Below are 15,213 nucleotides of genomic sequence, written 5' to 3'. Positions count from 1 at the left end.
TAAAGTATGAAGGTTTCCTTTCAAAGAAAACACCGTAAATCACTTTTAATTTCAAACCATGCTTAAAAACATTGGTAACTAAGGCTAAATTAAAAAAAAATGATTCGTTAAAATATGCAGGTTATACTTAATTTTATGAGGTACAAATGTCAACATTTTTAATACCGTTTGTTAAAACTTTAAAGAGCATTGAATCAAACGTAGAGGCATAAAATGAAAATTTTTGCATGAAAAAAATTCAATTTCAAGCTTTATTTTAAGACCTTTTGAATTAGATCATATATTAAAGAGTTATCCTTCCTTGCTGAGGATCGTATATCCTTAATGTAATTTAAAAAGAATTGTTTCCGATCATTATAAGGGGCAAACGGCAGACGTCACCTGTTGGAGAAGAGTGTGTTTACTCCTCCATGTCACCTGATTCCTCCTCTGAAGTTTTAGAGGTCTACAAGTGTATGTTTGATTTTCTCTTTAGTTGTATTGCTTGAATAATGTTCGCTATTCCAATATTCTTAATTTTAATGAATTCATTTTTCGAAAGGCTTTTGTCTCTCTTTGACACTGAATAGAATCCTGAATGACATCTTAAAATACATGTATTCGATACACAAGAGCATGTTCTACGTAGGGACAATTTCTAAAATGAGGTAAGTTATTGACAAACATGTTGATGAAACAAGAATATCAGCAGTCTCGTTTAAAGTCATCATTTTTTAAAGTTCTATGGTCGATTCAATGACCTTGTCAACAAATACAATTTTCCATTGAGTCTAATGCTGACTGACGGTGTTTGCTCTGCTCCTATTTTGTATTGTTTAATGGACTTTGAGCTTGAAAACTGTTCGCTATCTCCACATATTTCATGTACACACATCTGGTATTAAATTTGCTTCAGTTTTGATTAAAATTCACCCGTTTAAAATTTAGAGACCCAGAACTGCAAGATTGTACTTTAGCAGCCCCAGACGACACACCTCAAAAATCCTGTGTGAGCATTTTATCTACATGTACTTCTGTACCAGGTTAGTACTTGACGTTTTTAAACATCAATAAGTTTTGAAAGTTTATATAAATTATATCATAACTAATAAATTTTCTTTCCTTGAAAGATTCAACTTCTTTTCTCTTAATTTAATTTCTATCAAAACTATCCATTATTTAAAGGTGTATGTTAGAGAACTACTGGATCAAGACCAGGCGTGAAAATATATAGATGAGCAGTATTTGATCAGTGATTAGATACAAAGATTTAACCGAGACCAGATTTGAAAAGAAAAGAGGAACACGACTGGATCAGGGATTAGATAAAAAATTATTCCAGGCTATGCGTGCAAATATGGACATATTTGATCAGTGATTAGAAACAAAATTTTATCCTAGACTAGACGTGAAAAGGTATGAATGAGCACTATTGGATCAGAGATTAGATACAAAATTTTATCCTAGACCACAGGCGTGAAAAGATATGCATGAGCAGTACTAGATTGGTGATACAAAATGTCATCTTACAAAAGGCGTAATGTAATACATATTTATGACATTACATCCTGTGCGTTTTCAATCCGTATCCCGTCTTTTATCAACATTTTGCTTGATTTTTTGGCGTTTAGACTTTAAAAGTTATTTTTTTTTAAATATTGGTTGTTCCTTCATCTATTTATCTGGCTTTGTTGTCAGCCTTTATTTTGCGTAAATTTGTGATTCATAATTTTTCAAACGTTTATTTTCTGTATTCTTTTCTTTATTTTAGTTCAATTAAGTTGCATAATTTAACATATTCCTCGCATTTTTAAACTTTATTTTAAACATTTAAAGCATACATATACGTAAAATTTAGAATTAAACATACAGCAGCTGAAAGGATTGAATATTTTAAGAATAGCTAGGGCTGTGCAGAAAAATTTCGGACAATATCAATGATCAATACATTATAATATGTAAAAAAAAATATTTACTTTGTTGGTGTGTTTTGTTTCATAATTAATCAAAGAAACTTATAATGCATTATTCTAAAATTAACATGTTTTGTTTTCCAAGGAGCACATTTACAACATTGCAACTTTAAAAACATGACGTAATGAATTTCTCCAAAATGCTCTACCTTGACATTTCACTCAAGTCTAGCTGGCTGGCGTCACACACACTTTTTCTTTTAAAAAAACTGTATTTACCACTTGGCATTAGGTTGACTAATAACTGTTGTAGTGGCATTCATGTAGTAAGTTCCAGTTTTTGGTTACAAAATGAAGCAACGATTCTAATTATGAACGTATAAATTGTCTTTGTTTTGTGTCGTTTTACAGAGTTATGACTGCCCACATCTGTACATATTAATCAATTGAATCAAGTAAAGTAGTTTCATTATATATTGAAAGTTTCATGTTCAAACTATTCAAATTTATTAATTCTTGAAATGTGTCTACAAAATGCACAATTTTCAGCTATGCAAGTACAGTTATTGGAAATATCAAATTTTTCCGAATTTACCTTGGCATTTTAATGTTTACAGTAGTTATCAAAATGATATCTAGATTGTAAACAAGCTAAACACTTGACTTTCATTTTCTGCCACATAATGTCCGACATGGATAGGGACTTCTATTCTGCAATCTACATATTGAGTTTAACACGTATTGTGGAGATATATAATAAAACTGTTTACATTGTATATATAATGATAGTGGAGATCCTTTAGTTTAGAAGCATTTGTAGTCAAAATAAATCTAAACGGGAATACACGCTGGTATTCTAATATTAATCAAAATTTGTATAGATATTTTAGATAATTTACTGTAAATGAGTTCGTTATTTCATACATACAGTGTATATATTATTAATGTTTTCATTAAAAAAAAAATATTTCTACAGCAACTGAATTATAAAGTAAAACAATACCAAAACCAAAATTCGAAAAAATCAAATCATCAGAACATGATTCGAACACTTTTCTCAACAAACGTTCCGTTTAAAGAGTTCCTCGATAACCTCTACTCCACGCAGTCACATATGGCCATTTATTTAGCATACAGTTCTCCATATTTAGCACGTGTATTTTGGACTTATAATTTCTACGACCACGGTGAAATTTTAAGTAAGTATAAACTTATTTTTTCTGTTGAGTGGATCTTTGTACCAGATTTTTGCAAGTGTAAAAAGAAACATCTCAAATTCTTTCCATTGTCTTCATTATTCGTTTAAAAAAAAAAGCAGAAAGAAAGAAATGGTACGATGACCCACTTTATTCAAGAAATGTAGTTATAGCATCCAATTTTGCGTCAGTTTTTGTGAAAATTGGACGTGTTGCCATTTTGTCGTGTTTAACAGAATAGAATTTGCAATAAAATTTGTAATAACATTTTTGTTTGCAAATGAAAAAAAAGCAATACATCTGTACATAAATTAAACAAAAAGTAAAATTTGTGAAAAATGAATTTCTTGATTTTTTATCGACCATAATGTGCACATATAAATCGGATTATCCTCCCAGTTTCTTTCATTTTTATTTATTTTTTTACATTAAATTTACAAATAGTTACCATTTACAACGGAAAATTAAATATATAGTAACGGTAGTTGTAAATTGTAGATTTTACTGACAAAATACAGACTTATAGAGGGAGGAAATAAATATAATTTCAGAAGTAAAACAAAAAGAGCTTCGTTTCAAAAATTTATTTTATATTATTTCAATGGTGATCATACATGTATGATTATTGACAAGAGTTTTTTTTTTTTTCTCAATTTTAAAAATTCCTTATTTTGTATATTAGACTAGTAATTGTTTTAAACGTCATTATTATGATTCAATGCATCTTTTAAAACATTTTTAAAGCAAGGATCATTTAAAAGTGGGGAATCAATTTTTTCTCATTTATAATAAAGAAGTTAAATGTAATTTAGTCGTCATAATCTTGATCAGTGCTGTTCTCGCGTGCATTTTGTCCTAGTATTCAGCCGTCTCGTTTAACATGAGGTATGTAAATGAAAGGGGGGGGTTGGGCAAAGCGCTCTAATACGAAATATCTATAAAATTTCATCAAAGAAATGTTCATGGAAAAGATATAATTTCCGAAAAAAATTTTTGTAAATGAAATAAAATTTAACAATTTTTATTTGTTTTTATTGATTTACTTATTGACTAATCTTATATTGTTTTTTTAAAGCAATTTCAGTTAAGCAAATTTTGCTGTTAATGTTTCAAATATGAATAGTTGAGGTCTCTATTATACATACAGAATTTTTTGACTCGAAAAAAAAATCATTTTATGATTCTTTAAATGGAGTTTTATCCAATTCTATATGAACATTGAACATTTCGGGCGAAAATGATATGCACCAACAAACTCATTTATTTGAAATCCACACTGACAAACGTAAACGATAAGAAGACAGGGTAGCAAAGTGCTACAGTGTAACGGCTTGCAAAATTAATTTTTTTCACGATATCTTGGCTGAGTACAAGTCATATGCCTATGTGAAGTTCATTTTTTTTTTATTAATTTAAGTGAAAAAATAAGTCTAGGCAGTATAGTTCAATACAATAAAGAAACCAAATTTGTAAATTAAAATAGAAAATTAACTGCAACATTTTACTTTTATAAACTTTCATAATTGAGAAAGGTCCAAGAGCATGCAGCAGAATATTCTCATCTTGAATGCTTCCAAGTGCACTGTTTCATGACATTTTTCATTTCTTCTATTGTCGAAGCAAGTTATCAATATCTGACGTTATGAAACAAACATTAATCTTTGAACTCCCCTGATCAAAGTTTGTGCCGCCTCAACTGCTGGAAAAACAAATCCATGCATAAATGTAGAAACAGACGTGGTTGTCAGTTCTTATTGTAGCAAAGAACTGATGTACGAATTACGTCAGGTATTTCAAAAGCCTCTTTTTCTCTATTTTGTCTGAATAAATGCCTGCTTAAGGTTATCCAATCCTCAGGCTCTGAAAATCAGGCATTGAGTTATTGAAATTGCTCACAAAGAGGTCTCTAAATTCTCAAATTAAAATGTATTTACCCACGGTGTTTCTTTAAACTTCATCTTTAAATTTAATCATATTATATAGGAAAAATTAGTAAATCTCAAATAATTTTTCAGGAAATGCGATTTGAAGTACCTACGGCATATTTTTAAATTGATAATTGATGAAGAAATACATTTTAGGAATAAAAATCATAGGTATCCAGGCTTTCAAAGAAAATTGCATGAGTTTTACACTTATTTGGTACTTTACTTTTTCCTACTTACTTCCATCGTTTCATAATGCATAAAGTATGAAGGTTTCCTTTCAAAGAAAACACCGTAAATCACTTTTAATTTTAAACCATGCTTAAAAACATTGGTAACTAAGGCTAAATTAAAAAAAAATGATTCGTTAAAATATGCAGGTTATACTTAATTTTATGAGGTACAAATGTCAACATTTTTAATACCGTTTGTTAAAACTTTAAAGAGCATTGAATCAAACGTAGAGGCATAAAATGAAAATTTTTGCATGAAAAAAATTCAATTTCAAGCTTTATTTTAAGACCTTTTGAATTAGATCATATATTAAAGAGTTATCCTTCCTTGCTGAGGATCGTATATCCTTAATGTAATTTAAAAAGAATTGTTTCCGATCATTATAAGGGGCAAACGGCAGACGTCACCTGTTGGAGAAGAGTGTGTTTACTCCTCCATGTCACCTGATTCCTCCTCTGAAGTTTTAGAGGTCTACAAGTGTATGTTTGATTTTCTCTTTAGTTGTATTGCTTGAATAATGTTCGCTATTCCAATATTCTTAATTTTAATGAATTCATTTTTCGAAAGGCTTTTGTCTCTCTTTGACACTGAATAGAATCCTGAATGACATCTTAAAATACATGTATTCGATACACAAGAGCATGTTCTACGTAGGGACAATTTCTAAAATGAGGTAAGTTATTGACAAACATGTTGATGAAACAAGAATATCAGCAGTCTCGTTTAAAGTCATCATTTTTTAAAGTTCTATGGTCGATTCAATGACCTTGTCAACAAATACAATTTTCCATTGAGTCTAATGCTGACTGACGGTGTTTGCTCTGCTCCTATTTTGTATTGTTTAATGGACTTTGAGCTTGAAAACTGTTCGCTATCTCCACATATTTCATGTACACACATCTGGTATTAAATTTGCTTCAGTTTTGATTAAAATTCACCCGTTTAAAATTTAGAGACCCAGAACTGCAAGATTGTACTTTAGCAGCCCCAGACGACACACCTCAAAAATCCTGTGTGAGCATTTTATCTACATGTACTTCTGTACCAGGTTAGTACTTGACGTTTTTAAACATCAATAAGTTTTGAAAGTTTATATAAATTATATCATAACTAATAAATTTTCTTTCCTTGAAAGATTCAACTTCTTTTCTCTTAATTTAATTTCTATCAAAACTATCCATTATTTAAAGGTGTATGTTAGAGAACTACTGGATCAAGACCAGGCGTGAAAATATATAGATGAGCAGTATTTGATCAGTGATTAGATACAAAGATTTAACCGAGACCAGATTTGAAAAGAAAAGAGGAACACGACTGGATCAGGGATTAGATAAAAAATTATTCCAGGCTATGCGTGCAAATATGGACATATTTGATCAGTGATTAGAAACAAAATTTTATCCTAGACTAGACGTGAAAAGGTATGAATGAGCACTATTGGATCAGAGATTAGATACAAAATTTTATCCTAGACCACAGGCGTGAAAAGATATGCATGAGCAGTACTAGATTGGTGATACAAAATGTCATCTTACAAAAGGCGTAATGTAATACATATTTATGACATTACATCCTGTGCGTTTTCAATCCGTATCCCGTCTTTTATCAACATTTTGCTTGATTTTTTGGCGTTTAGACTTTAAAAGTTATTTTTTTTTAAATATTGGTTGTTCCTTCATCTATTTATCTGGCTTTGTTGTCAGCCTTTATTTTGCGTAAATTTGTGATTCATAATTTTTCAAACGTTTATTTTCTGTATTCTTTTCTTTATTTTAGTTCAATTAAGTTGCATAATTTAACATATTCCTCGCATTTTTAAACTTTATTTTAAACATTTAAAGCATACATATACGTAAAATTTAGAATTAAACATACAGCAGCTGAAAGGATTGAATATTTTAAGAATAGCTAGGGCTGTGCAGAAAAATTTCGGACAATATCAATGATCAATACATTATAATATGTAAAAAAAAATATTTACTTTGTTGGTGTGTTTTGTTTCATAATTAATCAAAGAAACTTATAATGCATTATTCTAAAATTAACATGTTTTGTTTTCCAAGGAGCACATTTACAACATTGCAACTTTAAAAACATGACGTAATGAATTTCTCCAAAATGCTCTACCTTGACATTTCACTCAAGTCTAGCTGGCTGGCGTCACACACACTTTTTCTTTTAAAAAAACTGTATTTACCACTTGGCATTAGGTTGACTAATAACTGTTGTAGTGGCATTCATGTAGTAAGTTCCAGTTTTTGTTTACAAAATGAAGCAACGATTCTAATTATGAACGTATAAATTGTCTTTGTTTTGTGTCGTTTTACAGAGTTATGACTGCCCACATCTGTACATATTAATCAATTGAATCAAGTAAAGTAGTTTCATTATATATTGAAAGTTTCATGTTCAAACTATTCAAATTTATTAATTCTTGAAATGTGTCTACAAAATGCACAATTTTCAGCTATGCAAGTACAGTTATTGGAAATATCAAATTTTTCCGAATTTACCTTGGCATTTTAATGTTTACAGTAGTTATCAAAATGATATCTAGATTGTAAACAAGCTAAACACTTGACTTTCATTTTCTGCCACATAATGTCCGACATGGATAGGGACTTCTATTCTGCAATCTACATATTGAGTTTAACACGTATTGTGGAGATATATAATAAAACTGTTTACATTGTATATATAATGATAGTGGAGATCCTTTAGTTTAGAAGCATTTGTAGTCAAAATAAATCTAAACGGGAATACACGCTGGTATTCTAATATTAATCAAAATTTGTATAGATATTTTAGATAATTTACTGTAAATGAGTTCGTTATTTCATACATACAGTGTATATATTATTAATGTTTTCATTAAAAAAAAAATATTTCTACAGCAACTGAATTATAAAGTAAAACAATACCAAAACCAAAATTCGAAAAAATCAAATCATCAGAACATGATTCGAACACTTTTCTCAACAAACGTTCCGTTTAAAGAGTTCCTCGATAACCTCTACTCCACGCAGTCACATATGGCCATTTAAATAGCATACAGTTCTCCATATTTAGCATGTGTATTTGGACTTAGAATTTCTAAGACCACGGTGAAATTCTAAGTAAGTATAAACGTATTTTTTTGTAGAGTGGATCTTTGTATCAGATTTTTGCAAATGTAAAAAAAAAAAAACATCTCAAATTCTTTCTTTTGCCTTTATTATTCGTTCTCAAAAAAAAGAAAGAAATGATACGATGACCCACTCTATTTGAGAAATGTAGTTATAGCATCCAATTTTGCGTCAGTTTTTGTGAAAATTGGACGTGTTGCCATTTTGTCGTGTTTAACAGAATAGAATTTGCAATAAAATTTGTAATATCATTTTTGTTTGCAAATGAAAAAAAAGCAATACATCTGTACATAAATTAAACAAAAAGTAAAATTTGTGAAAAATGAATTTCTTGATTTTTTATCGACCATAATGTGCACATATAAATCGGATTATCCTCCCAGTTTCTTTCATTTTTATTTATTTTTTTTACATTAAATTTACAAATAGTTACCATTTACAACGGAAAATTAAATATATAGTAACGGTAGTTGTAAATTGTAGATTTTACTGACAAAATACAGACTTATAGAGGGAGGAAATACTTTGTTCAAAATCCTACCTGAAGTAGATGTACGTCACCATCCCCACCAACTTTTGATGAAAACTTGAAAAATAAAAATAAAAATTATTGGCGTTTATGTGAAACCTCATACAATGTGTGGATATTGCACTTCAGATGTCCTTATTTCATTTTCATGAAGGATAAAAGCAGCGAATATACACAATTTACAAATAAATTGATTTTGGGGGGTTGGGGGAAGGGGTAAAAATTGACAATTTCAAAGGTACTTGGGTTATTAAAATGTTATTAAAGAAAAAGTAATAAACAGATGCTCTAGAAATTTAAAACATAGAATTTAAGAATATCTCAATTATTTTTATTATGTTTTTCATATATATCCTTTGTGCCCGTCATATTTTGTAGTACTCTATAAAAATCGGAAAATTTGTTAATTTTTGGCCTTTTGAGATGCCCCCTCTGTAGAATTTTGTATTTCCTCCATTTATTGTATAATATAGAAATACTCATCAAATAATATAGTTTGAACAAAAAGTTTATGGTATTATTTGTATAATTTGCTTTAATGTACCAGGAATTTGCACTTTCCTATATAATCCCATAGTAAATGTGCCTGTATTTTGAGACGGTCCCTCAATATATTGGATGGTACATTTCCTGCAAACTTAGGATGTGCACTGAAGCTAATATAAATTATGTATGGTATAAAAATGAAAAGTTTTGCTATTGTAGTTTCCACACAATAAAACCACACTCGGCCCCCTTAAAAACATTTCCTAAACGTTCAGTTTCGTTTCAACCATTATTTTTTAGTAGTTTGAATGCGTTTAAAACTCATCATATATAAAAATTAGAACTTTAAATTAAATAGAATCGAATTAAAACTTTCTTACAAATCATTCTCAAAGTGTCAAAAGCCTGCGGAATTGGAACAAACCTGTTATATATACACTGCTGCATTCAAATTGATATTTTTTGCAGAAAAATTCAGATCGATTTCTATTTTTGTGTCAATAGATTCATTTATTTACATTTATTGTTTTGCTAATATGAACCATTTGAAAAATTGTTTTTAATATCGTTTTTTGTTTATACTTATGCATAGAATTGGTTGATTTTGTTATTAAACGTCTCTCTCGAGAAATTTGTATTCATATTGAAACGCAGACAATTTTGTCCTATTTTCAGCACTCAGGGATAATGAGCAATGGGGGATCTTTTTCGTGCCAACATCTACTGCGACACGATACCTACTACTTAGGTACCTACCGACACGGTACTTACTAGAAGGTTTATACCTTCTCATCCGAAGGACTGCATGGTCTCCACGTCCCACAGTGGGATTCGAACCCGAGACGTAATGATCAACTCCTGACTTTACAACTCTAGAGAATACTCCTTAACCACTGCTCTACGCGGGCGGATGCGTAGAATTATAATGATTATATACACAAATAATCTTACGCTAAAATGGCGTTATAATGAGGTTACATGGATGATCACGAGCATATTACCATATAGTGCAAGAAAAATATTGATTTCTATGCTTCTAAATATGTAAAAAAAAAAGTTTAGTAAGAATGATTTTGCATTTAAATTATTAGTGTGTATATATAAACTTTGCTAACACTGGTTAGTTTTTTCATGAAGCACTAGCGCGCTTCATGAAATATGCCTACGTGACAAGTTGGTGTAATTAACGCACCAATTACTCACACAAAACACAAAGATTTTCCTTTAATATTCATTTCAATTTCGGCCATCGATTTTATAAAAAATAAATTGTTAATTTTGTACAATTTTTGTTTAAATAAATAATATATAAAAGCATGAAATATTATTTTGATTATAATCGCTGTTCATTCACTGTTCTTACTGGAAGTGAGGAATATTAATTTTTGATCTGTTTGCTTATTTGTGATGGTATTCTAGGCGATAAAACACTCTTTGGTCTAAAGCAGATCTCTTCTTTTGACTTTGAGGTCAATAACCGTTGTAAACGGTGGACATAAAGTATCATATTGAATCAGATGGTTTCCAAATGATAACGTTAGATCTCGTGTGAAATTTTATATCTAATCCCTTGGCGACCCTGTTTATTTGGAGATCTAAGGTAAATATATATATATATATATACATTGAGAGAAAAAAAGGAACGCAGGGTAACACTATTTGATATTCTAAGAATATTGAAAAAGGAACGATGAATATAAACATGCTACCAGCTTGCATTATCATATTTTTTACATCTCAGAGGCCAAGTTCTTCACCTTGAGGATCATTGTGCGCTGAAGCACAGGTTTCTTGGTAGACAAAATACATACAAGGCCAATATCCTTAAAATACATGTATCACATAAGGTCGAAATTTAATCTGTTTATTCATATGCATCCCGAATGCAAAAAAAAACTACATCAGATTTCATGCCAATCTGAATAAAATCAGATCTTAGTTGCGCTCCGAAATTCTGATAGTCGCGTAACAAAGATCTGATTTTAATCAGATTGATTTCATGCTAGCTTTCTTTAAATTATGAGAATCAAAGGTAACTGCAACGTAACTTGCCTCACAGTTTAATGTTTAAGCATGTCATCTATGTATGATATTTTGTTGATACTAATTATGAGGATAACAGCATATTTTTTTACTGCTTATGGGACAATGTTCTCAAAATGACTACTGTTAAGTAGCACTGTTTAATTTCAAATTATGCTTATAAATTCATTGTACAGCTGTTTGTTGAATTTTTCGGAATTTACTCGGCGAGTTAAATTATTATTAAACAGAGCAGAAGAAAGAACATCAATATTTTTGCCTGTGTTTATTAACTTAAAAAACAAACTATTTCCATCAGAGGACCTATAATACTCCTAAAATACCACATTTGAATAGATAACGATTGTGGGATGGTGGATTGGGAAAGACATTTTTCAAAAGTCAGTTACATATAATAGGAGATATTAATTGAACGAGTGAGTAAATTACTATTAAGGCTGGCTGCTTAATGATCATAAGAATTATTATTTTTTTCTAAATTATCAAGTGAGCAAATAACAAGAGGCCAGGGGCCACAGCGCTCACCTGAGCACATCGGGCTTGAATTTACTCCCCCCCCCCTTCCAGGAGTTCATCATTTGAACAAACTAGAATCTACACTACCTGAGGATGATTCCATATAAATACCCCGAGTATCACTAATCATAGCTTTGAAGTACTTGAAAAGAAGATTTTAAAAGGTTTCCCTATATATCCGTATGTAAAACTTGGGTCGGCCATTTTGGCCACACCCTATCCCCAGGGCCGGGGATCATGATTTGAAAAAACTTGAATCTAAACTACCTGAGGATGATTCCACATGAGTTTCATCTTCCCTGGCCCAGTAGTAATTGAGAAGGAATTCAAAAATATTTCCTATACAAGATACAAGATACAAGATATTTTATTTACCAATCAAGGGCCCCGGGGGCATTTCAACATACATAAATATACAATTTAAACATTCTCTCTCTTTTTTTATGTATATAACAATATAATCATTTTTTTTAAACAGTTACATAAATGACCAAGTTACATAATAATATTGTTCTCAGTGCCTATATATTCCTATGTAAAACTTGGGTCAGCCATTTTGGCCCCATCCTTGCCCCGGGGGTCATGATTTGAACAAACTTGAATCTACACTACCTAAGGATGATTCCACATGAGTTTCATCTTTCCTGGCCCAGTGGTTCTGGAGGAGAAGATTTTAAAAGATTTTTCCTATATATTCCTATGTAAAACTTGGGTCGGCCATTTTGGCCCTACCCTATCCCCAGGGCCGGGGATCATGATTTGAACAAACTTGAATCTACACTACCTGAGGATGATTCCACATGAGTTTCATCTTTCCTGGCCCAGTGGTTCTGGAGGAGAAGATTTTAAAAGATTTTTCCTATATATTCCTATGTAAAACTAGGGTCGGCCATTTTGGCCCCATCTTTGCACCGGGGGTCATGATTTGAACAAACTTGAATCTACACTACCTGAGGATGATTCCACATGAGTTTCATCTTTCCTAGCCCAGTGGTTCTGGAGAAGAAGATTTTTAAAGATTTTTCCTATATATTCCTATGTAAAACTTGGGTCGGCCATTTTGGCCCCATCCTTGCCCCGGGGGTTATGATTTGTACAAACTTGAATCTACACTACCTGAGGATGATTCCACATGAGTTTCATCTTTCCTAGCCCAGTGGTTCTGGAGAAGAAGATTTTTAAAGATTTTTCCTATATATTCCTATGTAAAACTTGGGTCGGCCATTTTGGCCTCACCCTTGCCCCGGGGGTCATGATTTGAACAAACTTGAATCATTACTACCTGAGGATGCTTCCACATGACTTTCATCTTTCCTAGCCCAGTGGTTCTGGAGAAGAAGATTTTTAAAGATTTTTCCTATATATTCCTATGTAAAACTTGGGTCGGCCATTTTGGCCCCACCCTTGCCCCGGGGGTCATGATTTGAACAAACTTGAATCTACACTACCTAAGGATGCTTCCACATGAGTTTCATCTTTCCTGGTCCAGTGGTTCTGGAGAAGAAGATTTTTAAAGATTTTTCTTATATATTCCTATGTAAAACTTGGGTCGGCCATTTTGGCCCCACCCTTGCCCCGGGGGTCATGATTTGAACAAACTTGAATCTACACTACCTGAGGATGATTCCACATGAGTTTCATCTTTCCTAGCCCAGTGGTTCTGGAGAAGAAGATTTTTAAAGATTTTTCCTATATATTCCTATGTAAAACTTGGGTCGGCCATTTTGGCCCCACCCTTGCCCCGGGGGTCATGATTTGAACAAACTAGAATCTACACTACCTGAGGATGCTTCCACATGAGTTTCATCTTTCCTGGCCCAGCGGTTCTGGAGAAGAAGATTTTTTAAAAATGCCATTAATTTTTAACAATTTCATGATTATCTCCCCTTGGAAAAGGGCGTGGCCCTTCATTTGAACAAACTTGAATCCCCTTTACCCAAGGATACTTTGTGCCAAGTTTGGTTGAAATTGGCCCAGTGGTTCTTGAGAAAAAGATGAAAATGTGAAACGTTTACGACGACAACGACAACAACGACAACAACGCCAACAACGACAACGACGATAGACAACGGACAAATTTTGATCAGAAAAGCTCACTTGAGCCTTCGGCTCAGGTGAGCTAAAAAGTAATAATAATCCCCGCTTTCGCAAAAGCGAGGGGATATTAAATCTCATCCGTCTGTCAGTCAGTCAGTCTGTCAGTCTTTACGTCAGTCACAAAAACTTTAACCTTGCCCATAACTTTTGAATAAAGTGGAGCTGTGATATTTCACATGTGTATTTCTTGTGACAAAACCTTTCTTTGGGTAACACATTTGACCTTTTGACCTTGTTCTTGGAGCATGACCAAATTTTACGCAAAAATTGCAAACTTTAACTTGGTCATAACTTTTGCACGGTAGGCACTAGGACTTATATATCATTTATATTTTTGTGCAAAGACATTTCATTGGATACCAACAACTTTGACCTTGTGAACTTGACGTTGGAGATATACATACTTATGAAAACAAAATTAACTTTGGCCATAACTTTTGAAAGGTAGATACCAGGACTTTCTTAACATATATAATTCATCTGACAAGACCTTTCATTGACAACAAACCACTTTCATCTATAACCTTGGAGATTTATGTTCCTATGAAAAAATGTTGACCATTACTTTTGAACAGTGAAGACTAGTGTTTTCATAATTCACATATGTAATCCTTAGGGCAGGACTTTTTATTAGATACTACATGTAACAACGTTGACCTTTTGACCTTGGAGATTTCTGTACATTGGTGTTTTACACTGTTTTTATATATAACATGTAATTTTGCAGGATATGCATAAAAAGCTATAAAAACAGCAAGTCTACTTTTCTAACATTCAAAAATGAAGTCTTCAAACCCAAAGCTAATACTATTGTTTCAAATGAAACATGTTCTTCCAAAGATATCACAAGTAGAGGCAAGAAAACATTAATGTAGCCTTCAATTGTCTCAAGGAAAAAAAATCATGTAGTAAAATATCATGATTTGGACGTGTCTGCATTTTTTATTTTGAAATTTAGTCTTGAGGCAACAATGGAAAATACTCTTGATCATCAAACTGCTTCGACATGCCTGATATAGATATGCGTCTGAAAGATCGAAACTCTAATCATTCAGCTAGCATCCAATCGGATAAAAATCGAACAAAGATGAAACCCTTTTAAACTTTATCATGTCCTCAAGAAACTTTTGATTGCCAAAAATATAAATTAGAATGAGACACACGTTTTTC

At 31.7% G+C, this 15,213-nt stretch overlaps 2 long non-coding RNA genes across 5 annotated transcripts; both read left to right on the top strand.

Moving 5' to 3' along the window:
- Positions 1 to 326: 326 nt before the first annotated feature.
- On the top strand, positions 327 to 2,148 carry LOC134248212 (uncharacterized). 2 transcript variants are annotated; one of them, XR_009988002.1, is made up of 4 exons: positions 327 to 453; positions 570 to 647; positions 928 to 1,022; positions 1,165 to 2,148. It is a non-coding gene; the product is annotated as an uncharacterized LOC134248212 (long non-coding RNA). The 2 variants fall into 2 exon arrangements; XR_009988001.1 differs by having other exon boundaries at positions 327 to 647.
- A 3,451-nt stretch (positions 2,149 to 5,599) lies between these two features.
- LOC134248211 (uncharacterized) lies at positions 5,600 to 7,422 on the top strand. Of its 3 annotated transcripts, XR_009988000.1 has the most exons (4): positions 5,600 to 5,726; positions 5,843 to 5,920; positions 6,201 to 6,295; positions 6,438 to 7,422. It is a non-coding gene; the product is annotated as an uncharacterized LOC134248211 (long non-coding RNA). The 3 variants fall into 3 exon arrangements; XR_009987999.1 differs by having other exon boundaries at positions 5,600 to 5,920; XR_009987998.1 differs by lacking the exons at positions 5,600 to 5,726; positions 5,843 to 5,920 and having other exon boundaries at positions 6,066 to 6,295.
- The last annotated feature ends 7,791 nt before the right edge of the window (positions 7,423 to 15,213 follow it).

Source organism: Saccostrea cucullata, unplaced genomic scaffold (genome assembly GCF_032062105.1).
Source record: "Saccostrea cucullata isolate Sc308-1 unplaced genomic scaffold, CSIRO_AGI_Scuc_v1 ctg1906, whole genome shotgun sequence".
NCBI lineage: Eukaryota > Metazoa > Mollusca > Bivalvia > Ostreida > Ostreidae > Saccostrea > Saccostrea cuccullata.
Note: the sequence above shows the minus strand (reverse complement) of the source record. Positions and strands in the feature narration are given on the sequence as shown.